Below are 12,038 nucleotides of genomic sequence, written 5' to 3' on the forward strand. Positions count from 1 at the left end.
ATAACGCACAAAATATTTGGTCCTCGATTTTTATAAAAAACTTCTATAAAATCCTTTAGAACCATTGTTGCTATTGTTCCTGCAAAAGTGATGATAAATTATGAATTTTTAAAATACTTTAGTAGAACAAATAAACTTTTCGATATAATCTTTAAAAAACAATTACTCAAAAACTTCTTTTAACATGTGTTTTCCACAACATTCTCAAACAGTATGTTTTTAATTTTCTTTTTCTGAAGAAGTTAATGTTGTCTTTAACGTTTATTTTTAAGATTGCTGATATTTTTCAAAATTTTTAACAGACTTTTCAACTCTTAAGTGACTAAAAAACTATTTTTTATAACCTTGAGTTTTTGAAAACCATGATGATTCAACTATTCAAAACAAAACAATAAAAGTGAAACTTAAATCACATCAGTTATAAATAAGACTAATTATAATTATAATCAGGTTTGCCACTTTACCTGAAAACCTATGAAATAATTTTGGCATAAAAACCTGAAAAATCTTGATATTGAACAAAAACAACTTAAAACCCTGGATAAACCTTTATTTTTAAACATTTTTACATATTAAGTAGAAAAATTTTGATTTGACACAAAACTCTACCATACAGATAATTTAGTTTTTTCATGATCAATTTTTTTTATATAAACACATTTGAAGTAGCTTTAAAGTACCTTTTCAATGTTTTTATAGAATTTTTATTTAAATATTAAGTTTAAACTAAAAATAGACCCTAAAACAAGTACTCTTAAAAACCTGAAGATTTTTTGAAACCTAGAAAAAATGAATTTTTAACCCTTTGTCTATAACTGTCTCTTGCAAACATAATCCTTAATGCACAACTGATCTGTCTACCCTTTCAACATATATTTTCTTTAACAAATGACCAGCTAGTATCTTTCGAAGTGTGAATCATTTATTGTAATAACAGCTGATAAAACTTACATGTAGGTATACAATTATACTAAACATTTTTGTGTTAGTTTTAATAAATTATAAATCGATATTACACAAAATAAAAAGTACATAACTGCTTGTTTTTGGCAATTGCTGAGTATGATAAAGGTATATGTGTATTTAACATAACTTAACTTGTCTCTTTTTTACCACTTTTTACCTCTTTTTTTTAATGTATTTTTTAATTTTATTTAGTTTATTGTTAGTTGTATCTTTTTTTTTCAATCTTTTGTATTTACGTTTGTCCAAAGTATTAACATATTTTATATGCGTGTTTAATTAAAGTGTTTTATATTTCTTAATTTATCCAAAAAAAAAAAAAAAGGCTAATAATTATCTTAACAAAATTATGATGGAATACTGTTAGAAAATATTTTGGTGTTAGTTTTGTTTTATCACTATCATGAATTTACACTTTGATTAATTTTTATGTGATCTACTTACACTTTAAAAATCTGTCATTAAAGTGTAATAATTTAAGTTTAATAATAGTATTTTTCTACACTTTTCTTAATGTAGTAAATTTATCATCAACATAGGAAATTTTTTTCAGTCATGAAATACAATTTCTTTTGCCTAATTTAATGATGCCTTTCATATGATGAACAATGCCAAAACATGTATTTACAACGAAAAACATAGTGACTTTATATTTAGTATTTTAAATGATAAGTTTAATTGTTAAAAAAAATGTCTTTTTTTTGTAGACTAAGTATTGAACAGTTTCAAATACAGTTTCAAAAATCTTAATTTAAGTTCAGTTTTCTTTTTAATAACAGAATGATACTAATATTTTGCTTTATAATTTAGTTAATATTATTTTACTTGCTTACTCTATTTTGTAGTCATCTGAAAAATTAACGACTTTATTTTGATAATGATCTGTATAAATCTTTGAATTAAAACTATAAAGCATTTTGTGAATTATTACATTTTTTTTAAAGTTGATAAATAGCAATTTCACTATAAATATAATTTTGTTGGCTTTCAGTTTTAGAAAAAATGTTATAAACAGAACTATTGAAAGTGTGTTCATTTTTTGCCATGTTTTGCATTTTTAGTGTATTTAAAAAAAAAAAATGTGTAAATAAATCGAAATATTTTGATATCAATTATTAAAACTTAAAGAGTAGGCAATTGACAATTTGTGTATGTTTGCAAGTAGTTTAAAGGTGTAGCTCTTTAGCGCTATTTTTAGTTCAGTGAAGCGTGAAAATTCTACTGCAACTTGATAATATGTGCTATAATATTGATTTGTAAATTTTAAATGAAGTTTTCTTTGACAATTACAGCTGAATCAATTTTATCAGTCACAAGTTTAGTTAAAAAAAAATTATTTAATAAAACATATCAGTTTTTAATACAGTTAAATAAGTAAAAATTTTATGTAATTATATTAATAAAGCATTTATTAGTAATTTATGGCTTACTATGTCTATACTTTATAAAAATATAAATAAAAACTTACTTAATGGTTTTGTGTTATTAATTTTTCTGACTTAAATTGAAGGCTCTGATCATAACTGCAAAAAAATGTGTTTTTATACAAAATACTATATTCAAAACACTTACCTTTTTATTTACCAAGAAATTTGTAGTTGAATTGTTTAGAAACAAATTTAGTTGTTTTTACACTAATAAATGACCGTAACAGTAAAAGTTATTACAAATATAAACACACTTTATACATATATAAGCATTATAATGATTATTGAAACCTACACTTTTTTTTTACTTTCTCTGTTACCCCTATCCCTTACCTCGGTTGATTAAATAATGAAAATTCACTGTTACCTCTAACCGCTGTGAATTTTTAATTCTATTGCATGTTTTATTCAATTTATCACTTTATTCTCTTGCAAAATAACACTTTTTTTTAAAGTAACCTTTCGTGTATTTAAGTATTTCTAGAGATGTTTCAGTAGTTTTTTCAACATCATTTTCTTCCACTCTACTTAAAACTATAATGTTGGACTTTTGATCTTTTGAATCAAGGTGTAATATATCAATTCATGACTCCTTATTGACTTGTTTTGAAACTTTGTTTAATACTTGGTTTTCATTATTCAATAAGCAAATTTTTTGTTTCATTTCAGAATTTTCCAACATTATTAATTTATATTTGCTGTTCAAGGTCATCAGTAAAAATGTACTGGGGTACTAAAAACAGTTGGTTTAGCATTTAAATTAAATTTTCTGTTTTGGTTCTTATTATTCATAAAGAAAAATTCAGTGTTTTTATTATTAAAAATGGGGAATTATATTTAAAAATATTATTAAAAATAGAAAATAAAAGTTTCTTTAATCAGAATTGTTATTCACGCTAAATGGTATTTTTTTAAAAAGTTAACAGACATAATAAAATATTTTCATTTCATAAAAAATTACTTTAAATGTTATTAAATTAAATTTTTTTACGTATAATGTCTTCTTTTTTTTCGTACTGGATAAATTTGTGATTCTTCATTTTTTTTTAAGTGAACAATGCCGTTTATTGTCCATAAAAATTTCCAGTTGTGTTTTTTTTTGAATTGAAGTGCTGTAGTGAACAGTTTCTGGTTTCTGTATTTGAAGTTTTTGTTGATATAAACTTTCTTTGTAAATTGAAATTTAACGTTTGAAAATTTATTTTTAATTTTAAACATTTCAATTCTTTTTCTACAGTCTACAAACTTTACTAAAATTGGGGCACTGTAATTTTCCTTCTTGACATTATTTTATTTTTAACTTATAGACAGAAAAAACTTCATATTTTTCAATTTCTCTATCGACTTTTTTAAGTATTTCTAGAGCTACTTCAGTAGTTTATTCACCATCATTCTCTTACACCCCACTAAAAACTACACTGTTGGCCTTCTGATCTATTTCAGTGTAGTATCTACTCATTGACTTGTTTTGAAACTTTGTTTATTTCTTTTCTTTTTCCAATAAGGAAATTCTTAGTTTCATTTCAGAATTTTCCCACATCATTTCTTAAAATTTGCTGTTTATGAACACAAGTGACTTATCCACTAAGTAAATGGTCTTTTTCAAGCCCTTGTTTTCTTGTATTAACAAGGTTAACATATCTTTCATTTCCTTCATCTCATCTCTTAAATCACTTTCTTTACCTTGCTTTCGCTTGAAAGTTGTCGTTTTAATTTAGATTTGTTTATTGTTTAACAACTCCTGTCTTATTCAAATAGAACAAATACTATATTTTGTGTTTAAAATTTTCTTTCTATTTAACAACATTTATAGTAACCTTCATTTTGTATTAAATATTCCTGTGTTATCAATCATTAATCCGAACAAAGTAAAACATAATTTATTATATTTTTTTAATAAAGCTACTTTCATCATATTTAAAAATAGATTTCTTAAAGAGTTTTGGTAACAAAAACTAGTGAACATGTAACTTATAATTTAGTCAAAAAAAAAAAGATTGCAATTTAGAAAAAAATAAAATTTTATAGTTTATGTAAGTGATTTATTTATTTTAAAAATGTATTTTGTATTAAAACAAACACCTTGGTTGAAGTATAACAAATAATTCATGCAATGTATTAAGTTTGATAAAAAAATTTAATAAAAACAGTTACCAAAGTACTTAGTTTGTTTAAATTAACGAAAATTCTCTGTGCTTTGCAAAAAAACATTTTTTAAGTTATTTAAACACATGTCTATTTAAAGACTAAAAACGAAACAAAGGCTTAAAAAAATCGTTATTATAATAAAGAATTTCAGCCTATAAAAACCATTATACTAACATTATATGTAACACTCATCTATTTAGTCAACACAGTGAAACGCCTCAAATTTTACTCAATTTATACTTAAAAAATATTGTTGTCATATTATTATTTATATAATTTCTTTGTAATTGCATTTTTTAAGTTAAATACAGCCTGCAAAGAAAAAGTATGCGGTCTTAATTTAATATATCAGCTACATAAATAATAATTATACATAATAAATATTTTCAAAATTTTTAGTCTTAATACTAATATTTATTACAGCAATTATTTCAAATAATTGCAGAAAAAAAAAAGACTGTTTTTTAGGGACTAGAAAACATATTTCTTCTTCTATAAAACAAAATAAATATTTAATAAAGTAGTTGTGACTAAAAAACAATGTTAAGATTGAATTAGAACTGTTAATGAAACAATTTATTTTTAAAGCATTTTTTGTACTAGTTTTTAACTGTGAAGGGAAAATCAACATAAGGAGTATCAAACATTTTTTTAGTTGATATGACATAGTTGCAGTTTAATTTAGTTGTTTAAAATTCATATATCAGTTTAAATTCAAGACTAAAATTACTATATTTACTAAAAAAAGTTCTTGTTGAAGTTGTTTTGAAGTTGTTTGAAAATATTATATGTAACGTTAATCTATTTAATACACTTTTAAAACAATTTTAAATTCTAAAATTGTTTTTATTGAGGATGTTTTAGTTATATTATTGAAGTCTAAAAGTTTTTTTTGCAAGCTTCCAAAAAATGTATGTTACCCTAATTTAAACGTCTATATGTCAGCTAAAACATAACTAATTTTGTATAAAATATTTTCATAATTATGGTGTTAAAATCCAATTTTTATAATTGCAATTAACCTAAATAAATAAGGCAAGTGAAAACAAATTTTACCAACTTGAAATTATATAGTAGTTTTGAAGATAACTAACAAAGCATATTTTAACTTCTAAAAAACTAAACAAAATTTTATACTTAAAAGTTGTGAGTAAAAATAAAAGCAAAATTTATTATTTATGTTCAGGTCAGAACAATAAATCAATAAGTGTTTTTATTTATAAACAGTATATGTTTTAAAAAGTTTATAAAATGTACAGACATAAAGTAGGGATAGTAAAATTATTTTATGGTATTGTATCTCTAAACATTAATTTATTTAAATAAAGTTTCATTCATTAGACTAATTTATAAACTAAAATTATGGTGTTTACTAGGTAACGTTCTTGCTTAAGTTTTCAACACAACATTGATTTATTGATAATTTGTATTGAAACTAATTTTGTTCCAAATAATTTTAGTTTATTTCATTTATTTTTTTAAGATAAAAATATTAAACTACTTTGCTTATCCTTAAACTTTGTTTTGTTAAAAGTAGTTTTACTTTTGAAATTTAATTGCCTCTAGTGGTTTAAATTTTAAAGTTGAAATCGTTAACTTAATGTGACAGAACTTTATTAACAAAACAATTTCAGTCAATGTGATGAAGCCAAATCCTTTCCAGTTCTTTATTTAAAGCCATTGTAAATATGGTTCACTTGTTTTACACCTAGTAAATAATCTGATCTGACCCAAACCGTTGTACAAACTTTGTAGTATGTAAAAACTAGAATGTTTACTTAAACATATAAACATAAATTAATTGTTATCAAAAAAGTTTAACTAAAGGTTTAACTGTTCGTAGTTTTGAATAATACAATTTCTATTTAAAATACTTTATGCAATTTAGATGCAAATTATTACATTTAAAAAATCTATTATCAGTAATAATTAAAATTTTTTCTTGATTTGTAAAGCTTCCAAGAATGAAAAAATATAATTTTCCAACTAAAATAAATAGCAAAAATTCAAACGATTTTCTTTAATTTAAATAATGCATAACATGATTTCTAGTATCCATTTAATTTAAAGAAGAGATTTATGTTTTGGAAATATTTAATATGTTTTGATAATTTTTTTAATTTACAAAATGTTTAACAACATTTAAACTAATCGATAAAAAGTTGTATAAGTTTTTTTTATATATTATTACTTAACTAGCGAAGATAAGTGTAAAAAGATCATATTTATGAGTAATTTTATCTTAAATTGACTACAACCAATTTTGTTTGTATAAGTGTAGTAAATAAGCTGAATAAAATATATGACAGATTAAAATGACTGCTTGATATTTAATGTGATAATTTTAGCTAGTGTTTATATAGTTTTTACAAACTTAAGCAGCAAAACATTTAATTAAATTGAAGTTTTCTCTATAAAATTTATGAAACTGTTTCTGTATTAATTTTACATTCGACTTATATAAATACTATTTCTAACAACTGTAAAAATAATTTACTGAAAAATGAAAAATCAAAATGAAAATTTCATTTGAAGAATTAAATAAAAAACAAATTAAAACTGACTAAAGTAATACGAAAAAGATATCTTAAAGTTTTGATTATGTTTTTACCAAATAACAGTATTTCGCTATTTTCACTTATTAACACAGAAAATAATAATAGAACAAACTTTTGAAAAGTCAAAAAAAAAGACATTTTGTTTAAATGTATGTTTTTTAAATCAAAAATAACTTTTTACCATTATATTTAACAACAGTGTACATATTAGGGTGCATCTGTTGCCCAAATATTAAAACTTTGCTTAGTAAAGTTTTTTGGTGTTGGTAATATCATAAATAGACAGCACAAAAAATTATATATACTTTACATCGGTATATTTAAAAGAAGGAAACAAGTCTATTTCACTAAAAACTTATTTTCTTCTACGTTTTTTGTGATAATTATCTGAAACGGTTAGGAAATTATTGGTTGCCATATTTAGAAAATTCTGTAATAACAAAATTAAAATAAGAAAAAATAAATAAAAATTTTATGCACAAATAACATAAAATTCTTTTTTTTTTTTAATTTTTAATAATTTAATTTTTTTTTTTTCAAACATTTTTTTTAGAGAATTTTCTGAATACGGCAAGGAACATTCCCTAATCGTTTCAGGTAATTTTTTAAAAAACGTAGGAGAAAATAAATTTTTTGTAAAATAGTTTTTTTACCCTTTTAAAATAAAATAATATAAAACAAAAATTTCAAAAGTAATTTGATTCAGCAGGCTTAAATTTAAGAAGCTAATTCTTTTTTGTGCTGTCTTTTTATGTGATTTCCCAAAGTCAAAAAAAATACTAAGAGAAATCTGAAATTTTCATTTCTGAGGGGCAATAGACGCATCCTAATACACATAGATAAGTGAGATTATGCTGAAAACTAAAAAATGCTGAAAACAAAAAAAAAACAACATTTCATTTTCTTGTAGTTATAAACTTATAAAAGCATTTTTTAATAGTCCTAATTAACTACCATAATCTAAATACTGAGATCAAATGTTATATTTTTAAAGTCATGTTCAGGAATTTATATATTTTAAGAAATACTACTTAAATTTTTTTTTTTTTAGTATTAAGATATTTATTAGAAATTTTCTTATTTTAACTATTTTTTGTACCATTTTAACCTAAAAACTTACACTTTTTGATTATTATTGTGTTTTTAAAGTTACAAAACTGTTTTTTCTTCAGCTATGGCCGTTTCCAATTTTAGCTAAATTAATTAACATAACTTAATTTTTTATAATGAACTATTCAAATAAGAGAACTAAATTTATGTATAAATTACTTCACAGAATATTTATTTTTTTTTAAATAAGTTAATAGTTATATCATATAAAAACTTTTTTCTCCTCTAATCCTTAAAAACTAAGGGAAAATAAACTTTGCAACTAGTTGTTTTTTCTTAATTGACAAAAAAATAAGTTAAGTTTTGCTGAATAAGGTCAAAACATTATATAATATTTAATTTAGAATAAGTTTATAATATATTTTTTCTATTTGAAGCATAAAAAAAAGTTTTGTTTTACTATGTAAGATATGTGTTATAATATACATATCTTTAATTATTTTTCTATTTAAAATTCACAACATTATTTTAACCAGCTATTTTAATTAGTAAGATTATTTTTTTAGAAATACTTAATCTAGTTATAGAGTACTTTCTTAATCTACAAAATGTTTTACAGTAATTAAAAAAATTAATAAAAAGTTTAATTAGTTTTTTGATATATGTTTTTTTCAACAAGTGCTAAAGTTTCATATTTATGTCTCATCATACCTTAAAATAACTCTAAACAATTATATATGTCTAGTAATTTTTGAATAACTATTAATTAATTGTGAATGATTAAAATTACTGCTTGATATTTAATGAGATAGGTCTAGTTTGTATTTCTTTACAAACTTAAGCAGAACAACAGTTAAATAATTTTAGTTCTCTGTAACTTTTTTGAAACTGTATCAACGTTCTACTCGACCCTTTAAAATGATTTTTATAACCGTAATTAAAAAAAGGTTGAAGCGAACCACCTACTATTAAGTGTATTGATTTTTTAAAAATTAATAAAAAGATCTCAACTAGTAGAGGAGAAATAATATATTTAACCTATCAAGACTTTATTATGCAAACTAAGTTTCGTTCAAAGACCTTGTTAGTGCTTTAATAAAAAATTCGTATTCAATTAAAATTTTAGTTGGCATGATAAAGTTTTGAAAGAATAAATATAAAATAAATACTAGAAATTCAACTTTTTTTAAATATTCCGCTGTTTTTGTTCTTCAAAAAAAAGGAATTTTCGAAATGTACGAAATTTGACAACTCAAGAAAAAAAAAAAACTGATAAAACCTACACTTTGAAAAATTGATATTTTTTTTGCAGATTTTGATGTACAATTGATATTTAAATTATTGAGTACATCGTAAACTATATACATACAAAATATTTCCAATATATATTTTTTTCAAATTATTTATTTTTTATTTTCTAAGAATTTATAATGCGTAACTGAACGTGTTGTTTGACCTTTTAAAAATATGTAATCAGTAAATAAATCAAAGCAGATTTCGTATTAAATCATTTATTCATTAAAAATTAACCTTCTTAGATAATAATCTTGTATATATATTTATTTATAATAAAATACCTCTACATTAAAACCTTATTCCTTGAATGTGATTTACATTTTACACTCTAAAAAACTGTCATTAAAGTTAAACCCTTTATTTTTATGAAAAATAAATATATACAATATACAAATAGACATTTGTTAAAAAAAATTGTCTTTTTTTGCTTAAAATGTCTTATAGCAAAATTAACACCTTAAAACACTTTAGTTTAAATTTCAATTAGCTTTTCAACATAAAAAGACAAAAAAATGTCATTTTAAATTGTTTTTATACCAATTTTTAACTTCTGTGCGCAGTAATATCAATTAAATACATACTAATGTGCGCTCATAAAAGAACAATACCACAGAATTAATAACAAAAACTTTTTATTGTTTATATAGTTGTACGTTTATAAGAACTATAATTCCAACTCATATTAATCTTCAAAAGAAAAAGTATGCATATTTTTATCATTTAAAGCTTAAAAAAGTTTTTAGAACTCTGGTATTGTATTTATTAACAAAAATGTAATTTGGTTTTTATCAGAATTACAAATTATAAAATAAGTTATAAAATGTTAAAATAACTAATTCTTAGACATTTTTGATACTTGTTTGTTTTTATATGATCATAAATTAATACATATACTTAACAATATTATCAGATAAAATTTATGAAACTTATTTTCTTATCACAATTAATCCTTACTTTTATATGTTTTATTATGTTAAAACATACTAATACTATTGTTTATTGTTTAACCAAAATTTTAAAATAAAGTTCTGTTAAAAACAATTAAAAGGAATTCAAGTGAAACTAAATGGTTAAACAACTTTCTAAGTTGTCTTTAGTAGTCGAATTATTTTAAACAAAAACTCATCACAAAGTCTTTAATTGAAATTTTACAAGTTTTGTTTATTGTTGTTTGAACTTTTTTTTAATTTTCACTTCTTATATTTAAGTGGTCATATTAATAAGGTACAAACAAATTTATGTTTCAATTTTATTTCATAAAACCTTGTATAAAATTTATAAGTGTTGTTGTCTTTTATAAATATGATCAAAGTGAAAACTTATTTAAAATCTAAAGTGTTAAAACAAAGCATAATTTAAATTAAACATTTGATTGCGTGTAATATTGTTTTAAATATCATAATATAGTATGTTAATGAATAAAATATTTAACACTTTTTTAATATTTAAGTTTGTAAAATGTTGAATACAAATAGAAAAACTTTAAAAAGTAAATAATTTTCAAATTTCATTAGTGGTAGAAACTTTGTTTAGTTTCAATTTGTCATAATTACAGTCAATACAAATATATTAGAGTTTTCACATTTAACTAACTGCCTTTCACTTTAAACAATATAGCACACAAATTTAAACCACTACAAATGTGGTATACATTATTTTAAAGTTTATTTTGTTCGTCAAAAACTTAAATTTGTTTTTTATGAAACAATTTAAGTTAATTATCTATTTTCTTTTGTTTCATTAGTAGCTTAAACTCATCAATCAGTGTTAAAAACATTACAATTTTATTATCATAATATCTAATTTTGAGTTTTTTTTATCATCTTTTATAACACTGTTTTAAAATCAGTAATTGTTAAACATTTATTTAGTATTGTATTTTTTAAACTTTGTTTAAACATGTGTTCAGAACACATACAAAATAAATATTCTTTATAAGCTGTTTAGTAATCAATCTATTTAAATAAATTTCCAAAAAACAATGATATACCTCGAATTTTGAAATTCAGGTATAAAACCTGGAATTTGAGACATTTTGAAAAAAAAAAAACATGCAAAACCTCGAATTTTGAAAAAACACTTAGACCTGTAAAACCGTGGAATTTAAAACAATTAATATGAAAACGTAAAATATGAAAACTTAGACTAGATATGAAAAAACTACGAAATGAGCAAAAGTTTTTTCTAATATTTAGAACTTTTTCATTATAAAAAACATTTAATGTAGCATTACAGTATTTTTTTATGTTGTTTTTCTGTATAATATCTTGAATATATTTAAATACTTAAATCAGAATAAAAAACTTGTACAGTGCTTATTCACTTATCCGGACACGTTGGGCAAGATTTTTCTGTAAACGTGTCCGGATAACCAAAATTCCAAATAAGTACAAAAAAGCAATTTTTTCATATAATAATATAACTGCTGTATATAATGCAGTGCATAATAATAGTGTTATGGTAAAAACAAATACATAGTGATTGTAAATAATATATTATAAAATGATAAATAATAAAAGCTAAATTTGTGGTTAATTAATTTATTTTTCTAAGGTAGAAAGAAGTTAAGACTTACTAACCATCTGCAACGGTATAC

This window comes from Thalia democratica, chromosome 6 (assembly GCF_965202585.1).
Source record: "Thalia democratica chromosome 6, ktThaDemo2.hap1.1, whole genome shotgun sequence".
Taxonomy (NCBI): Eukaryota; Metazoa; Chordata; class Thaliacea; order Salpida; family Salpidae; genus Thalia; species Thalia democratica.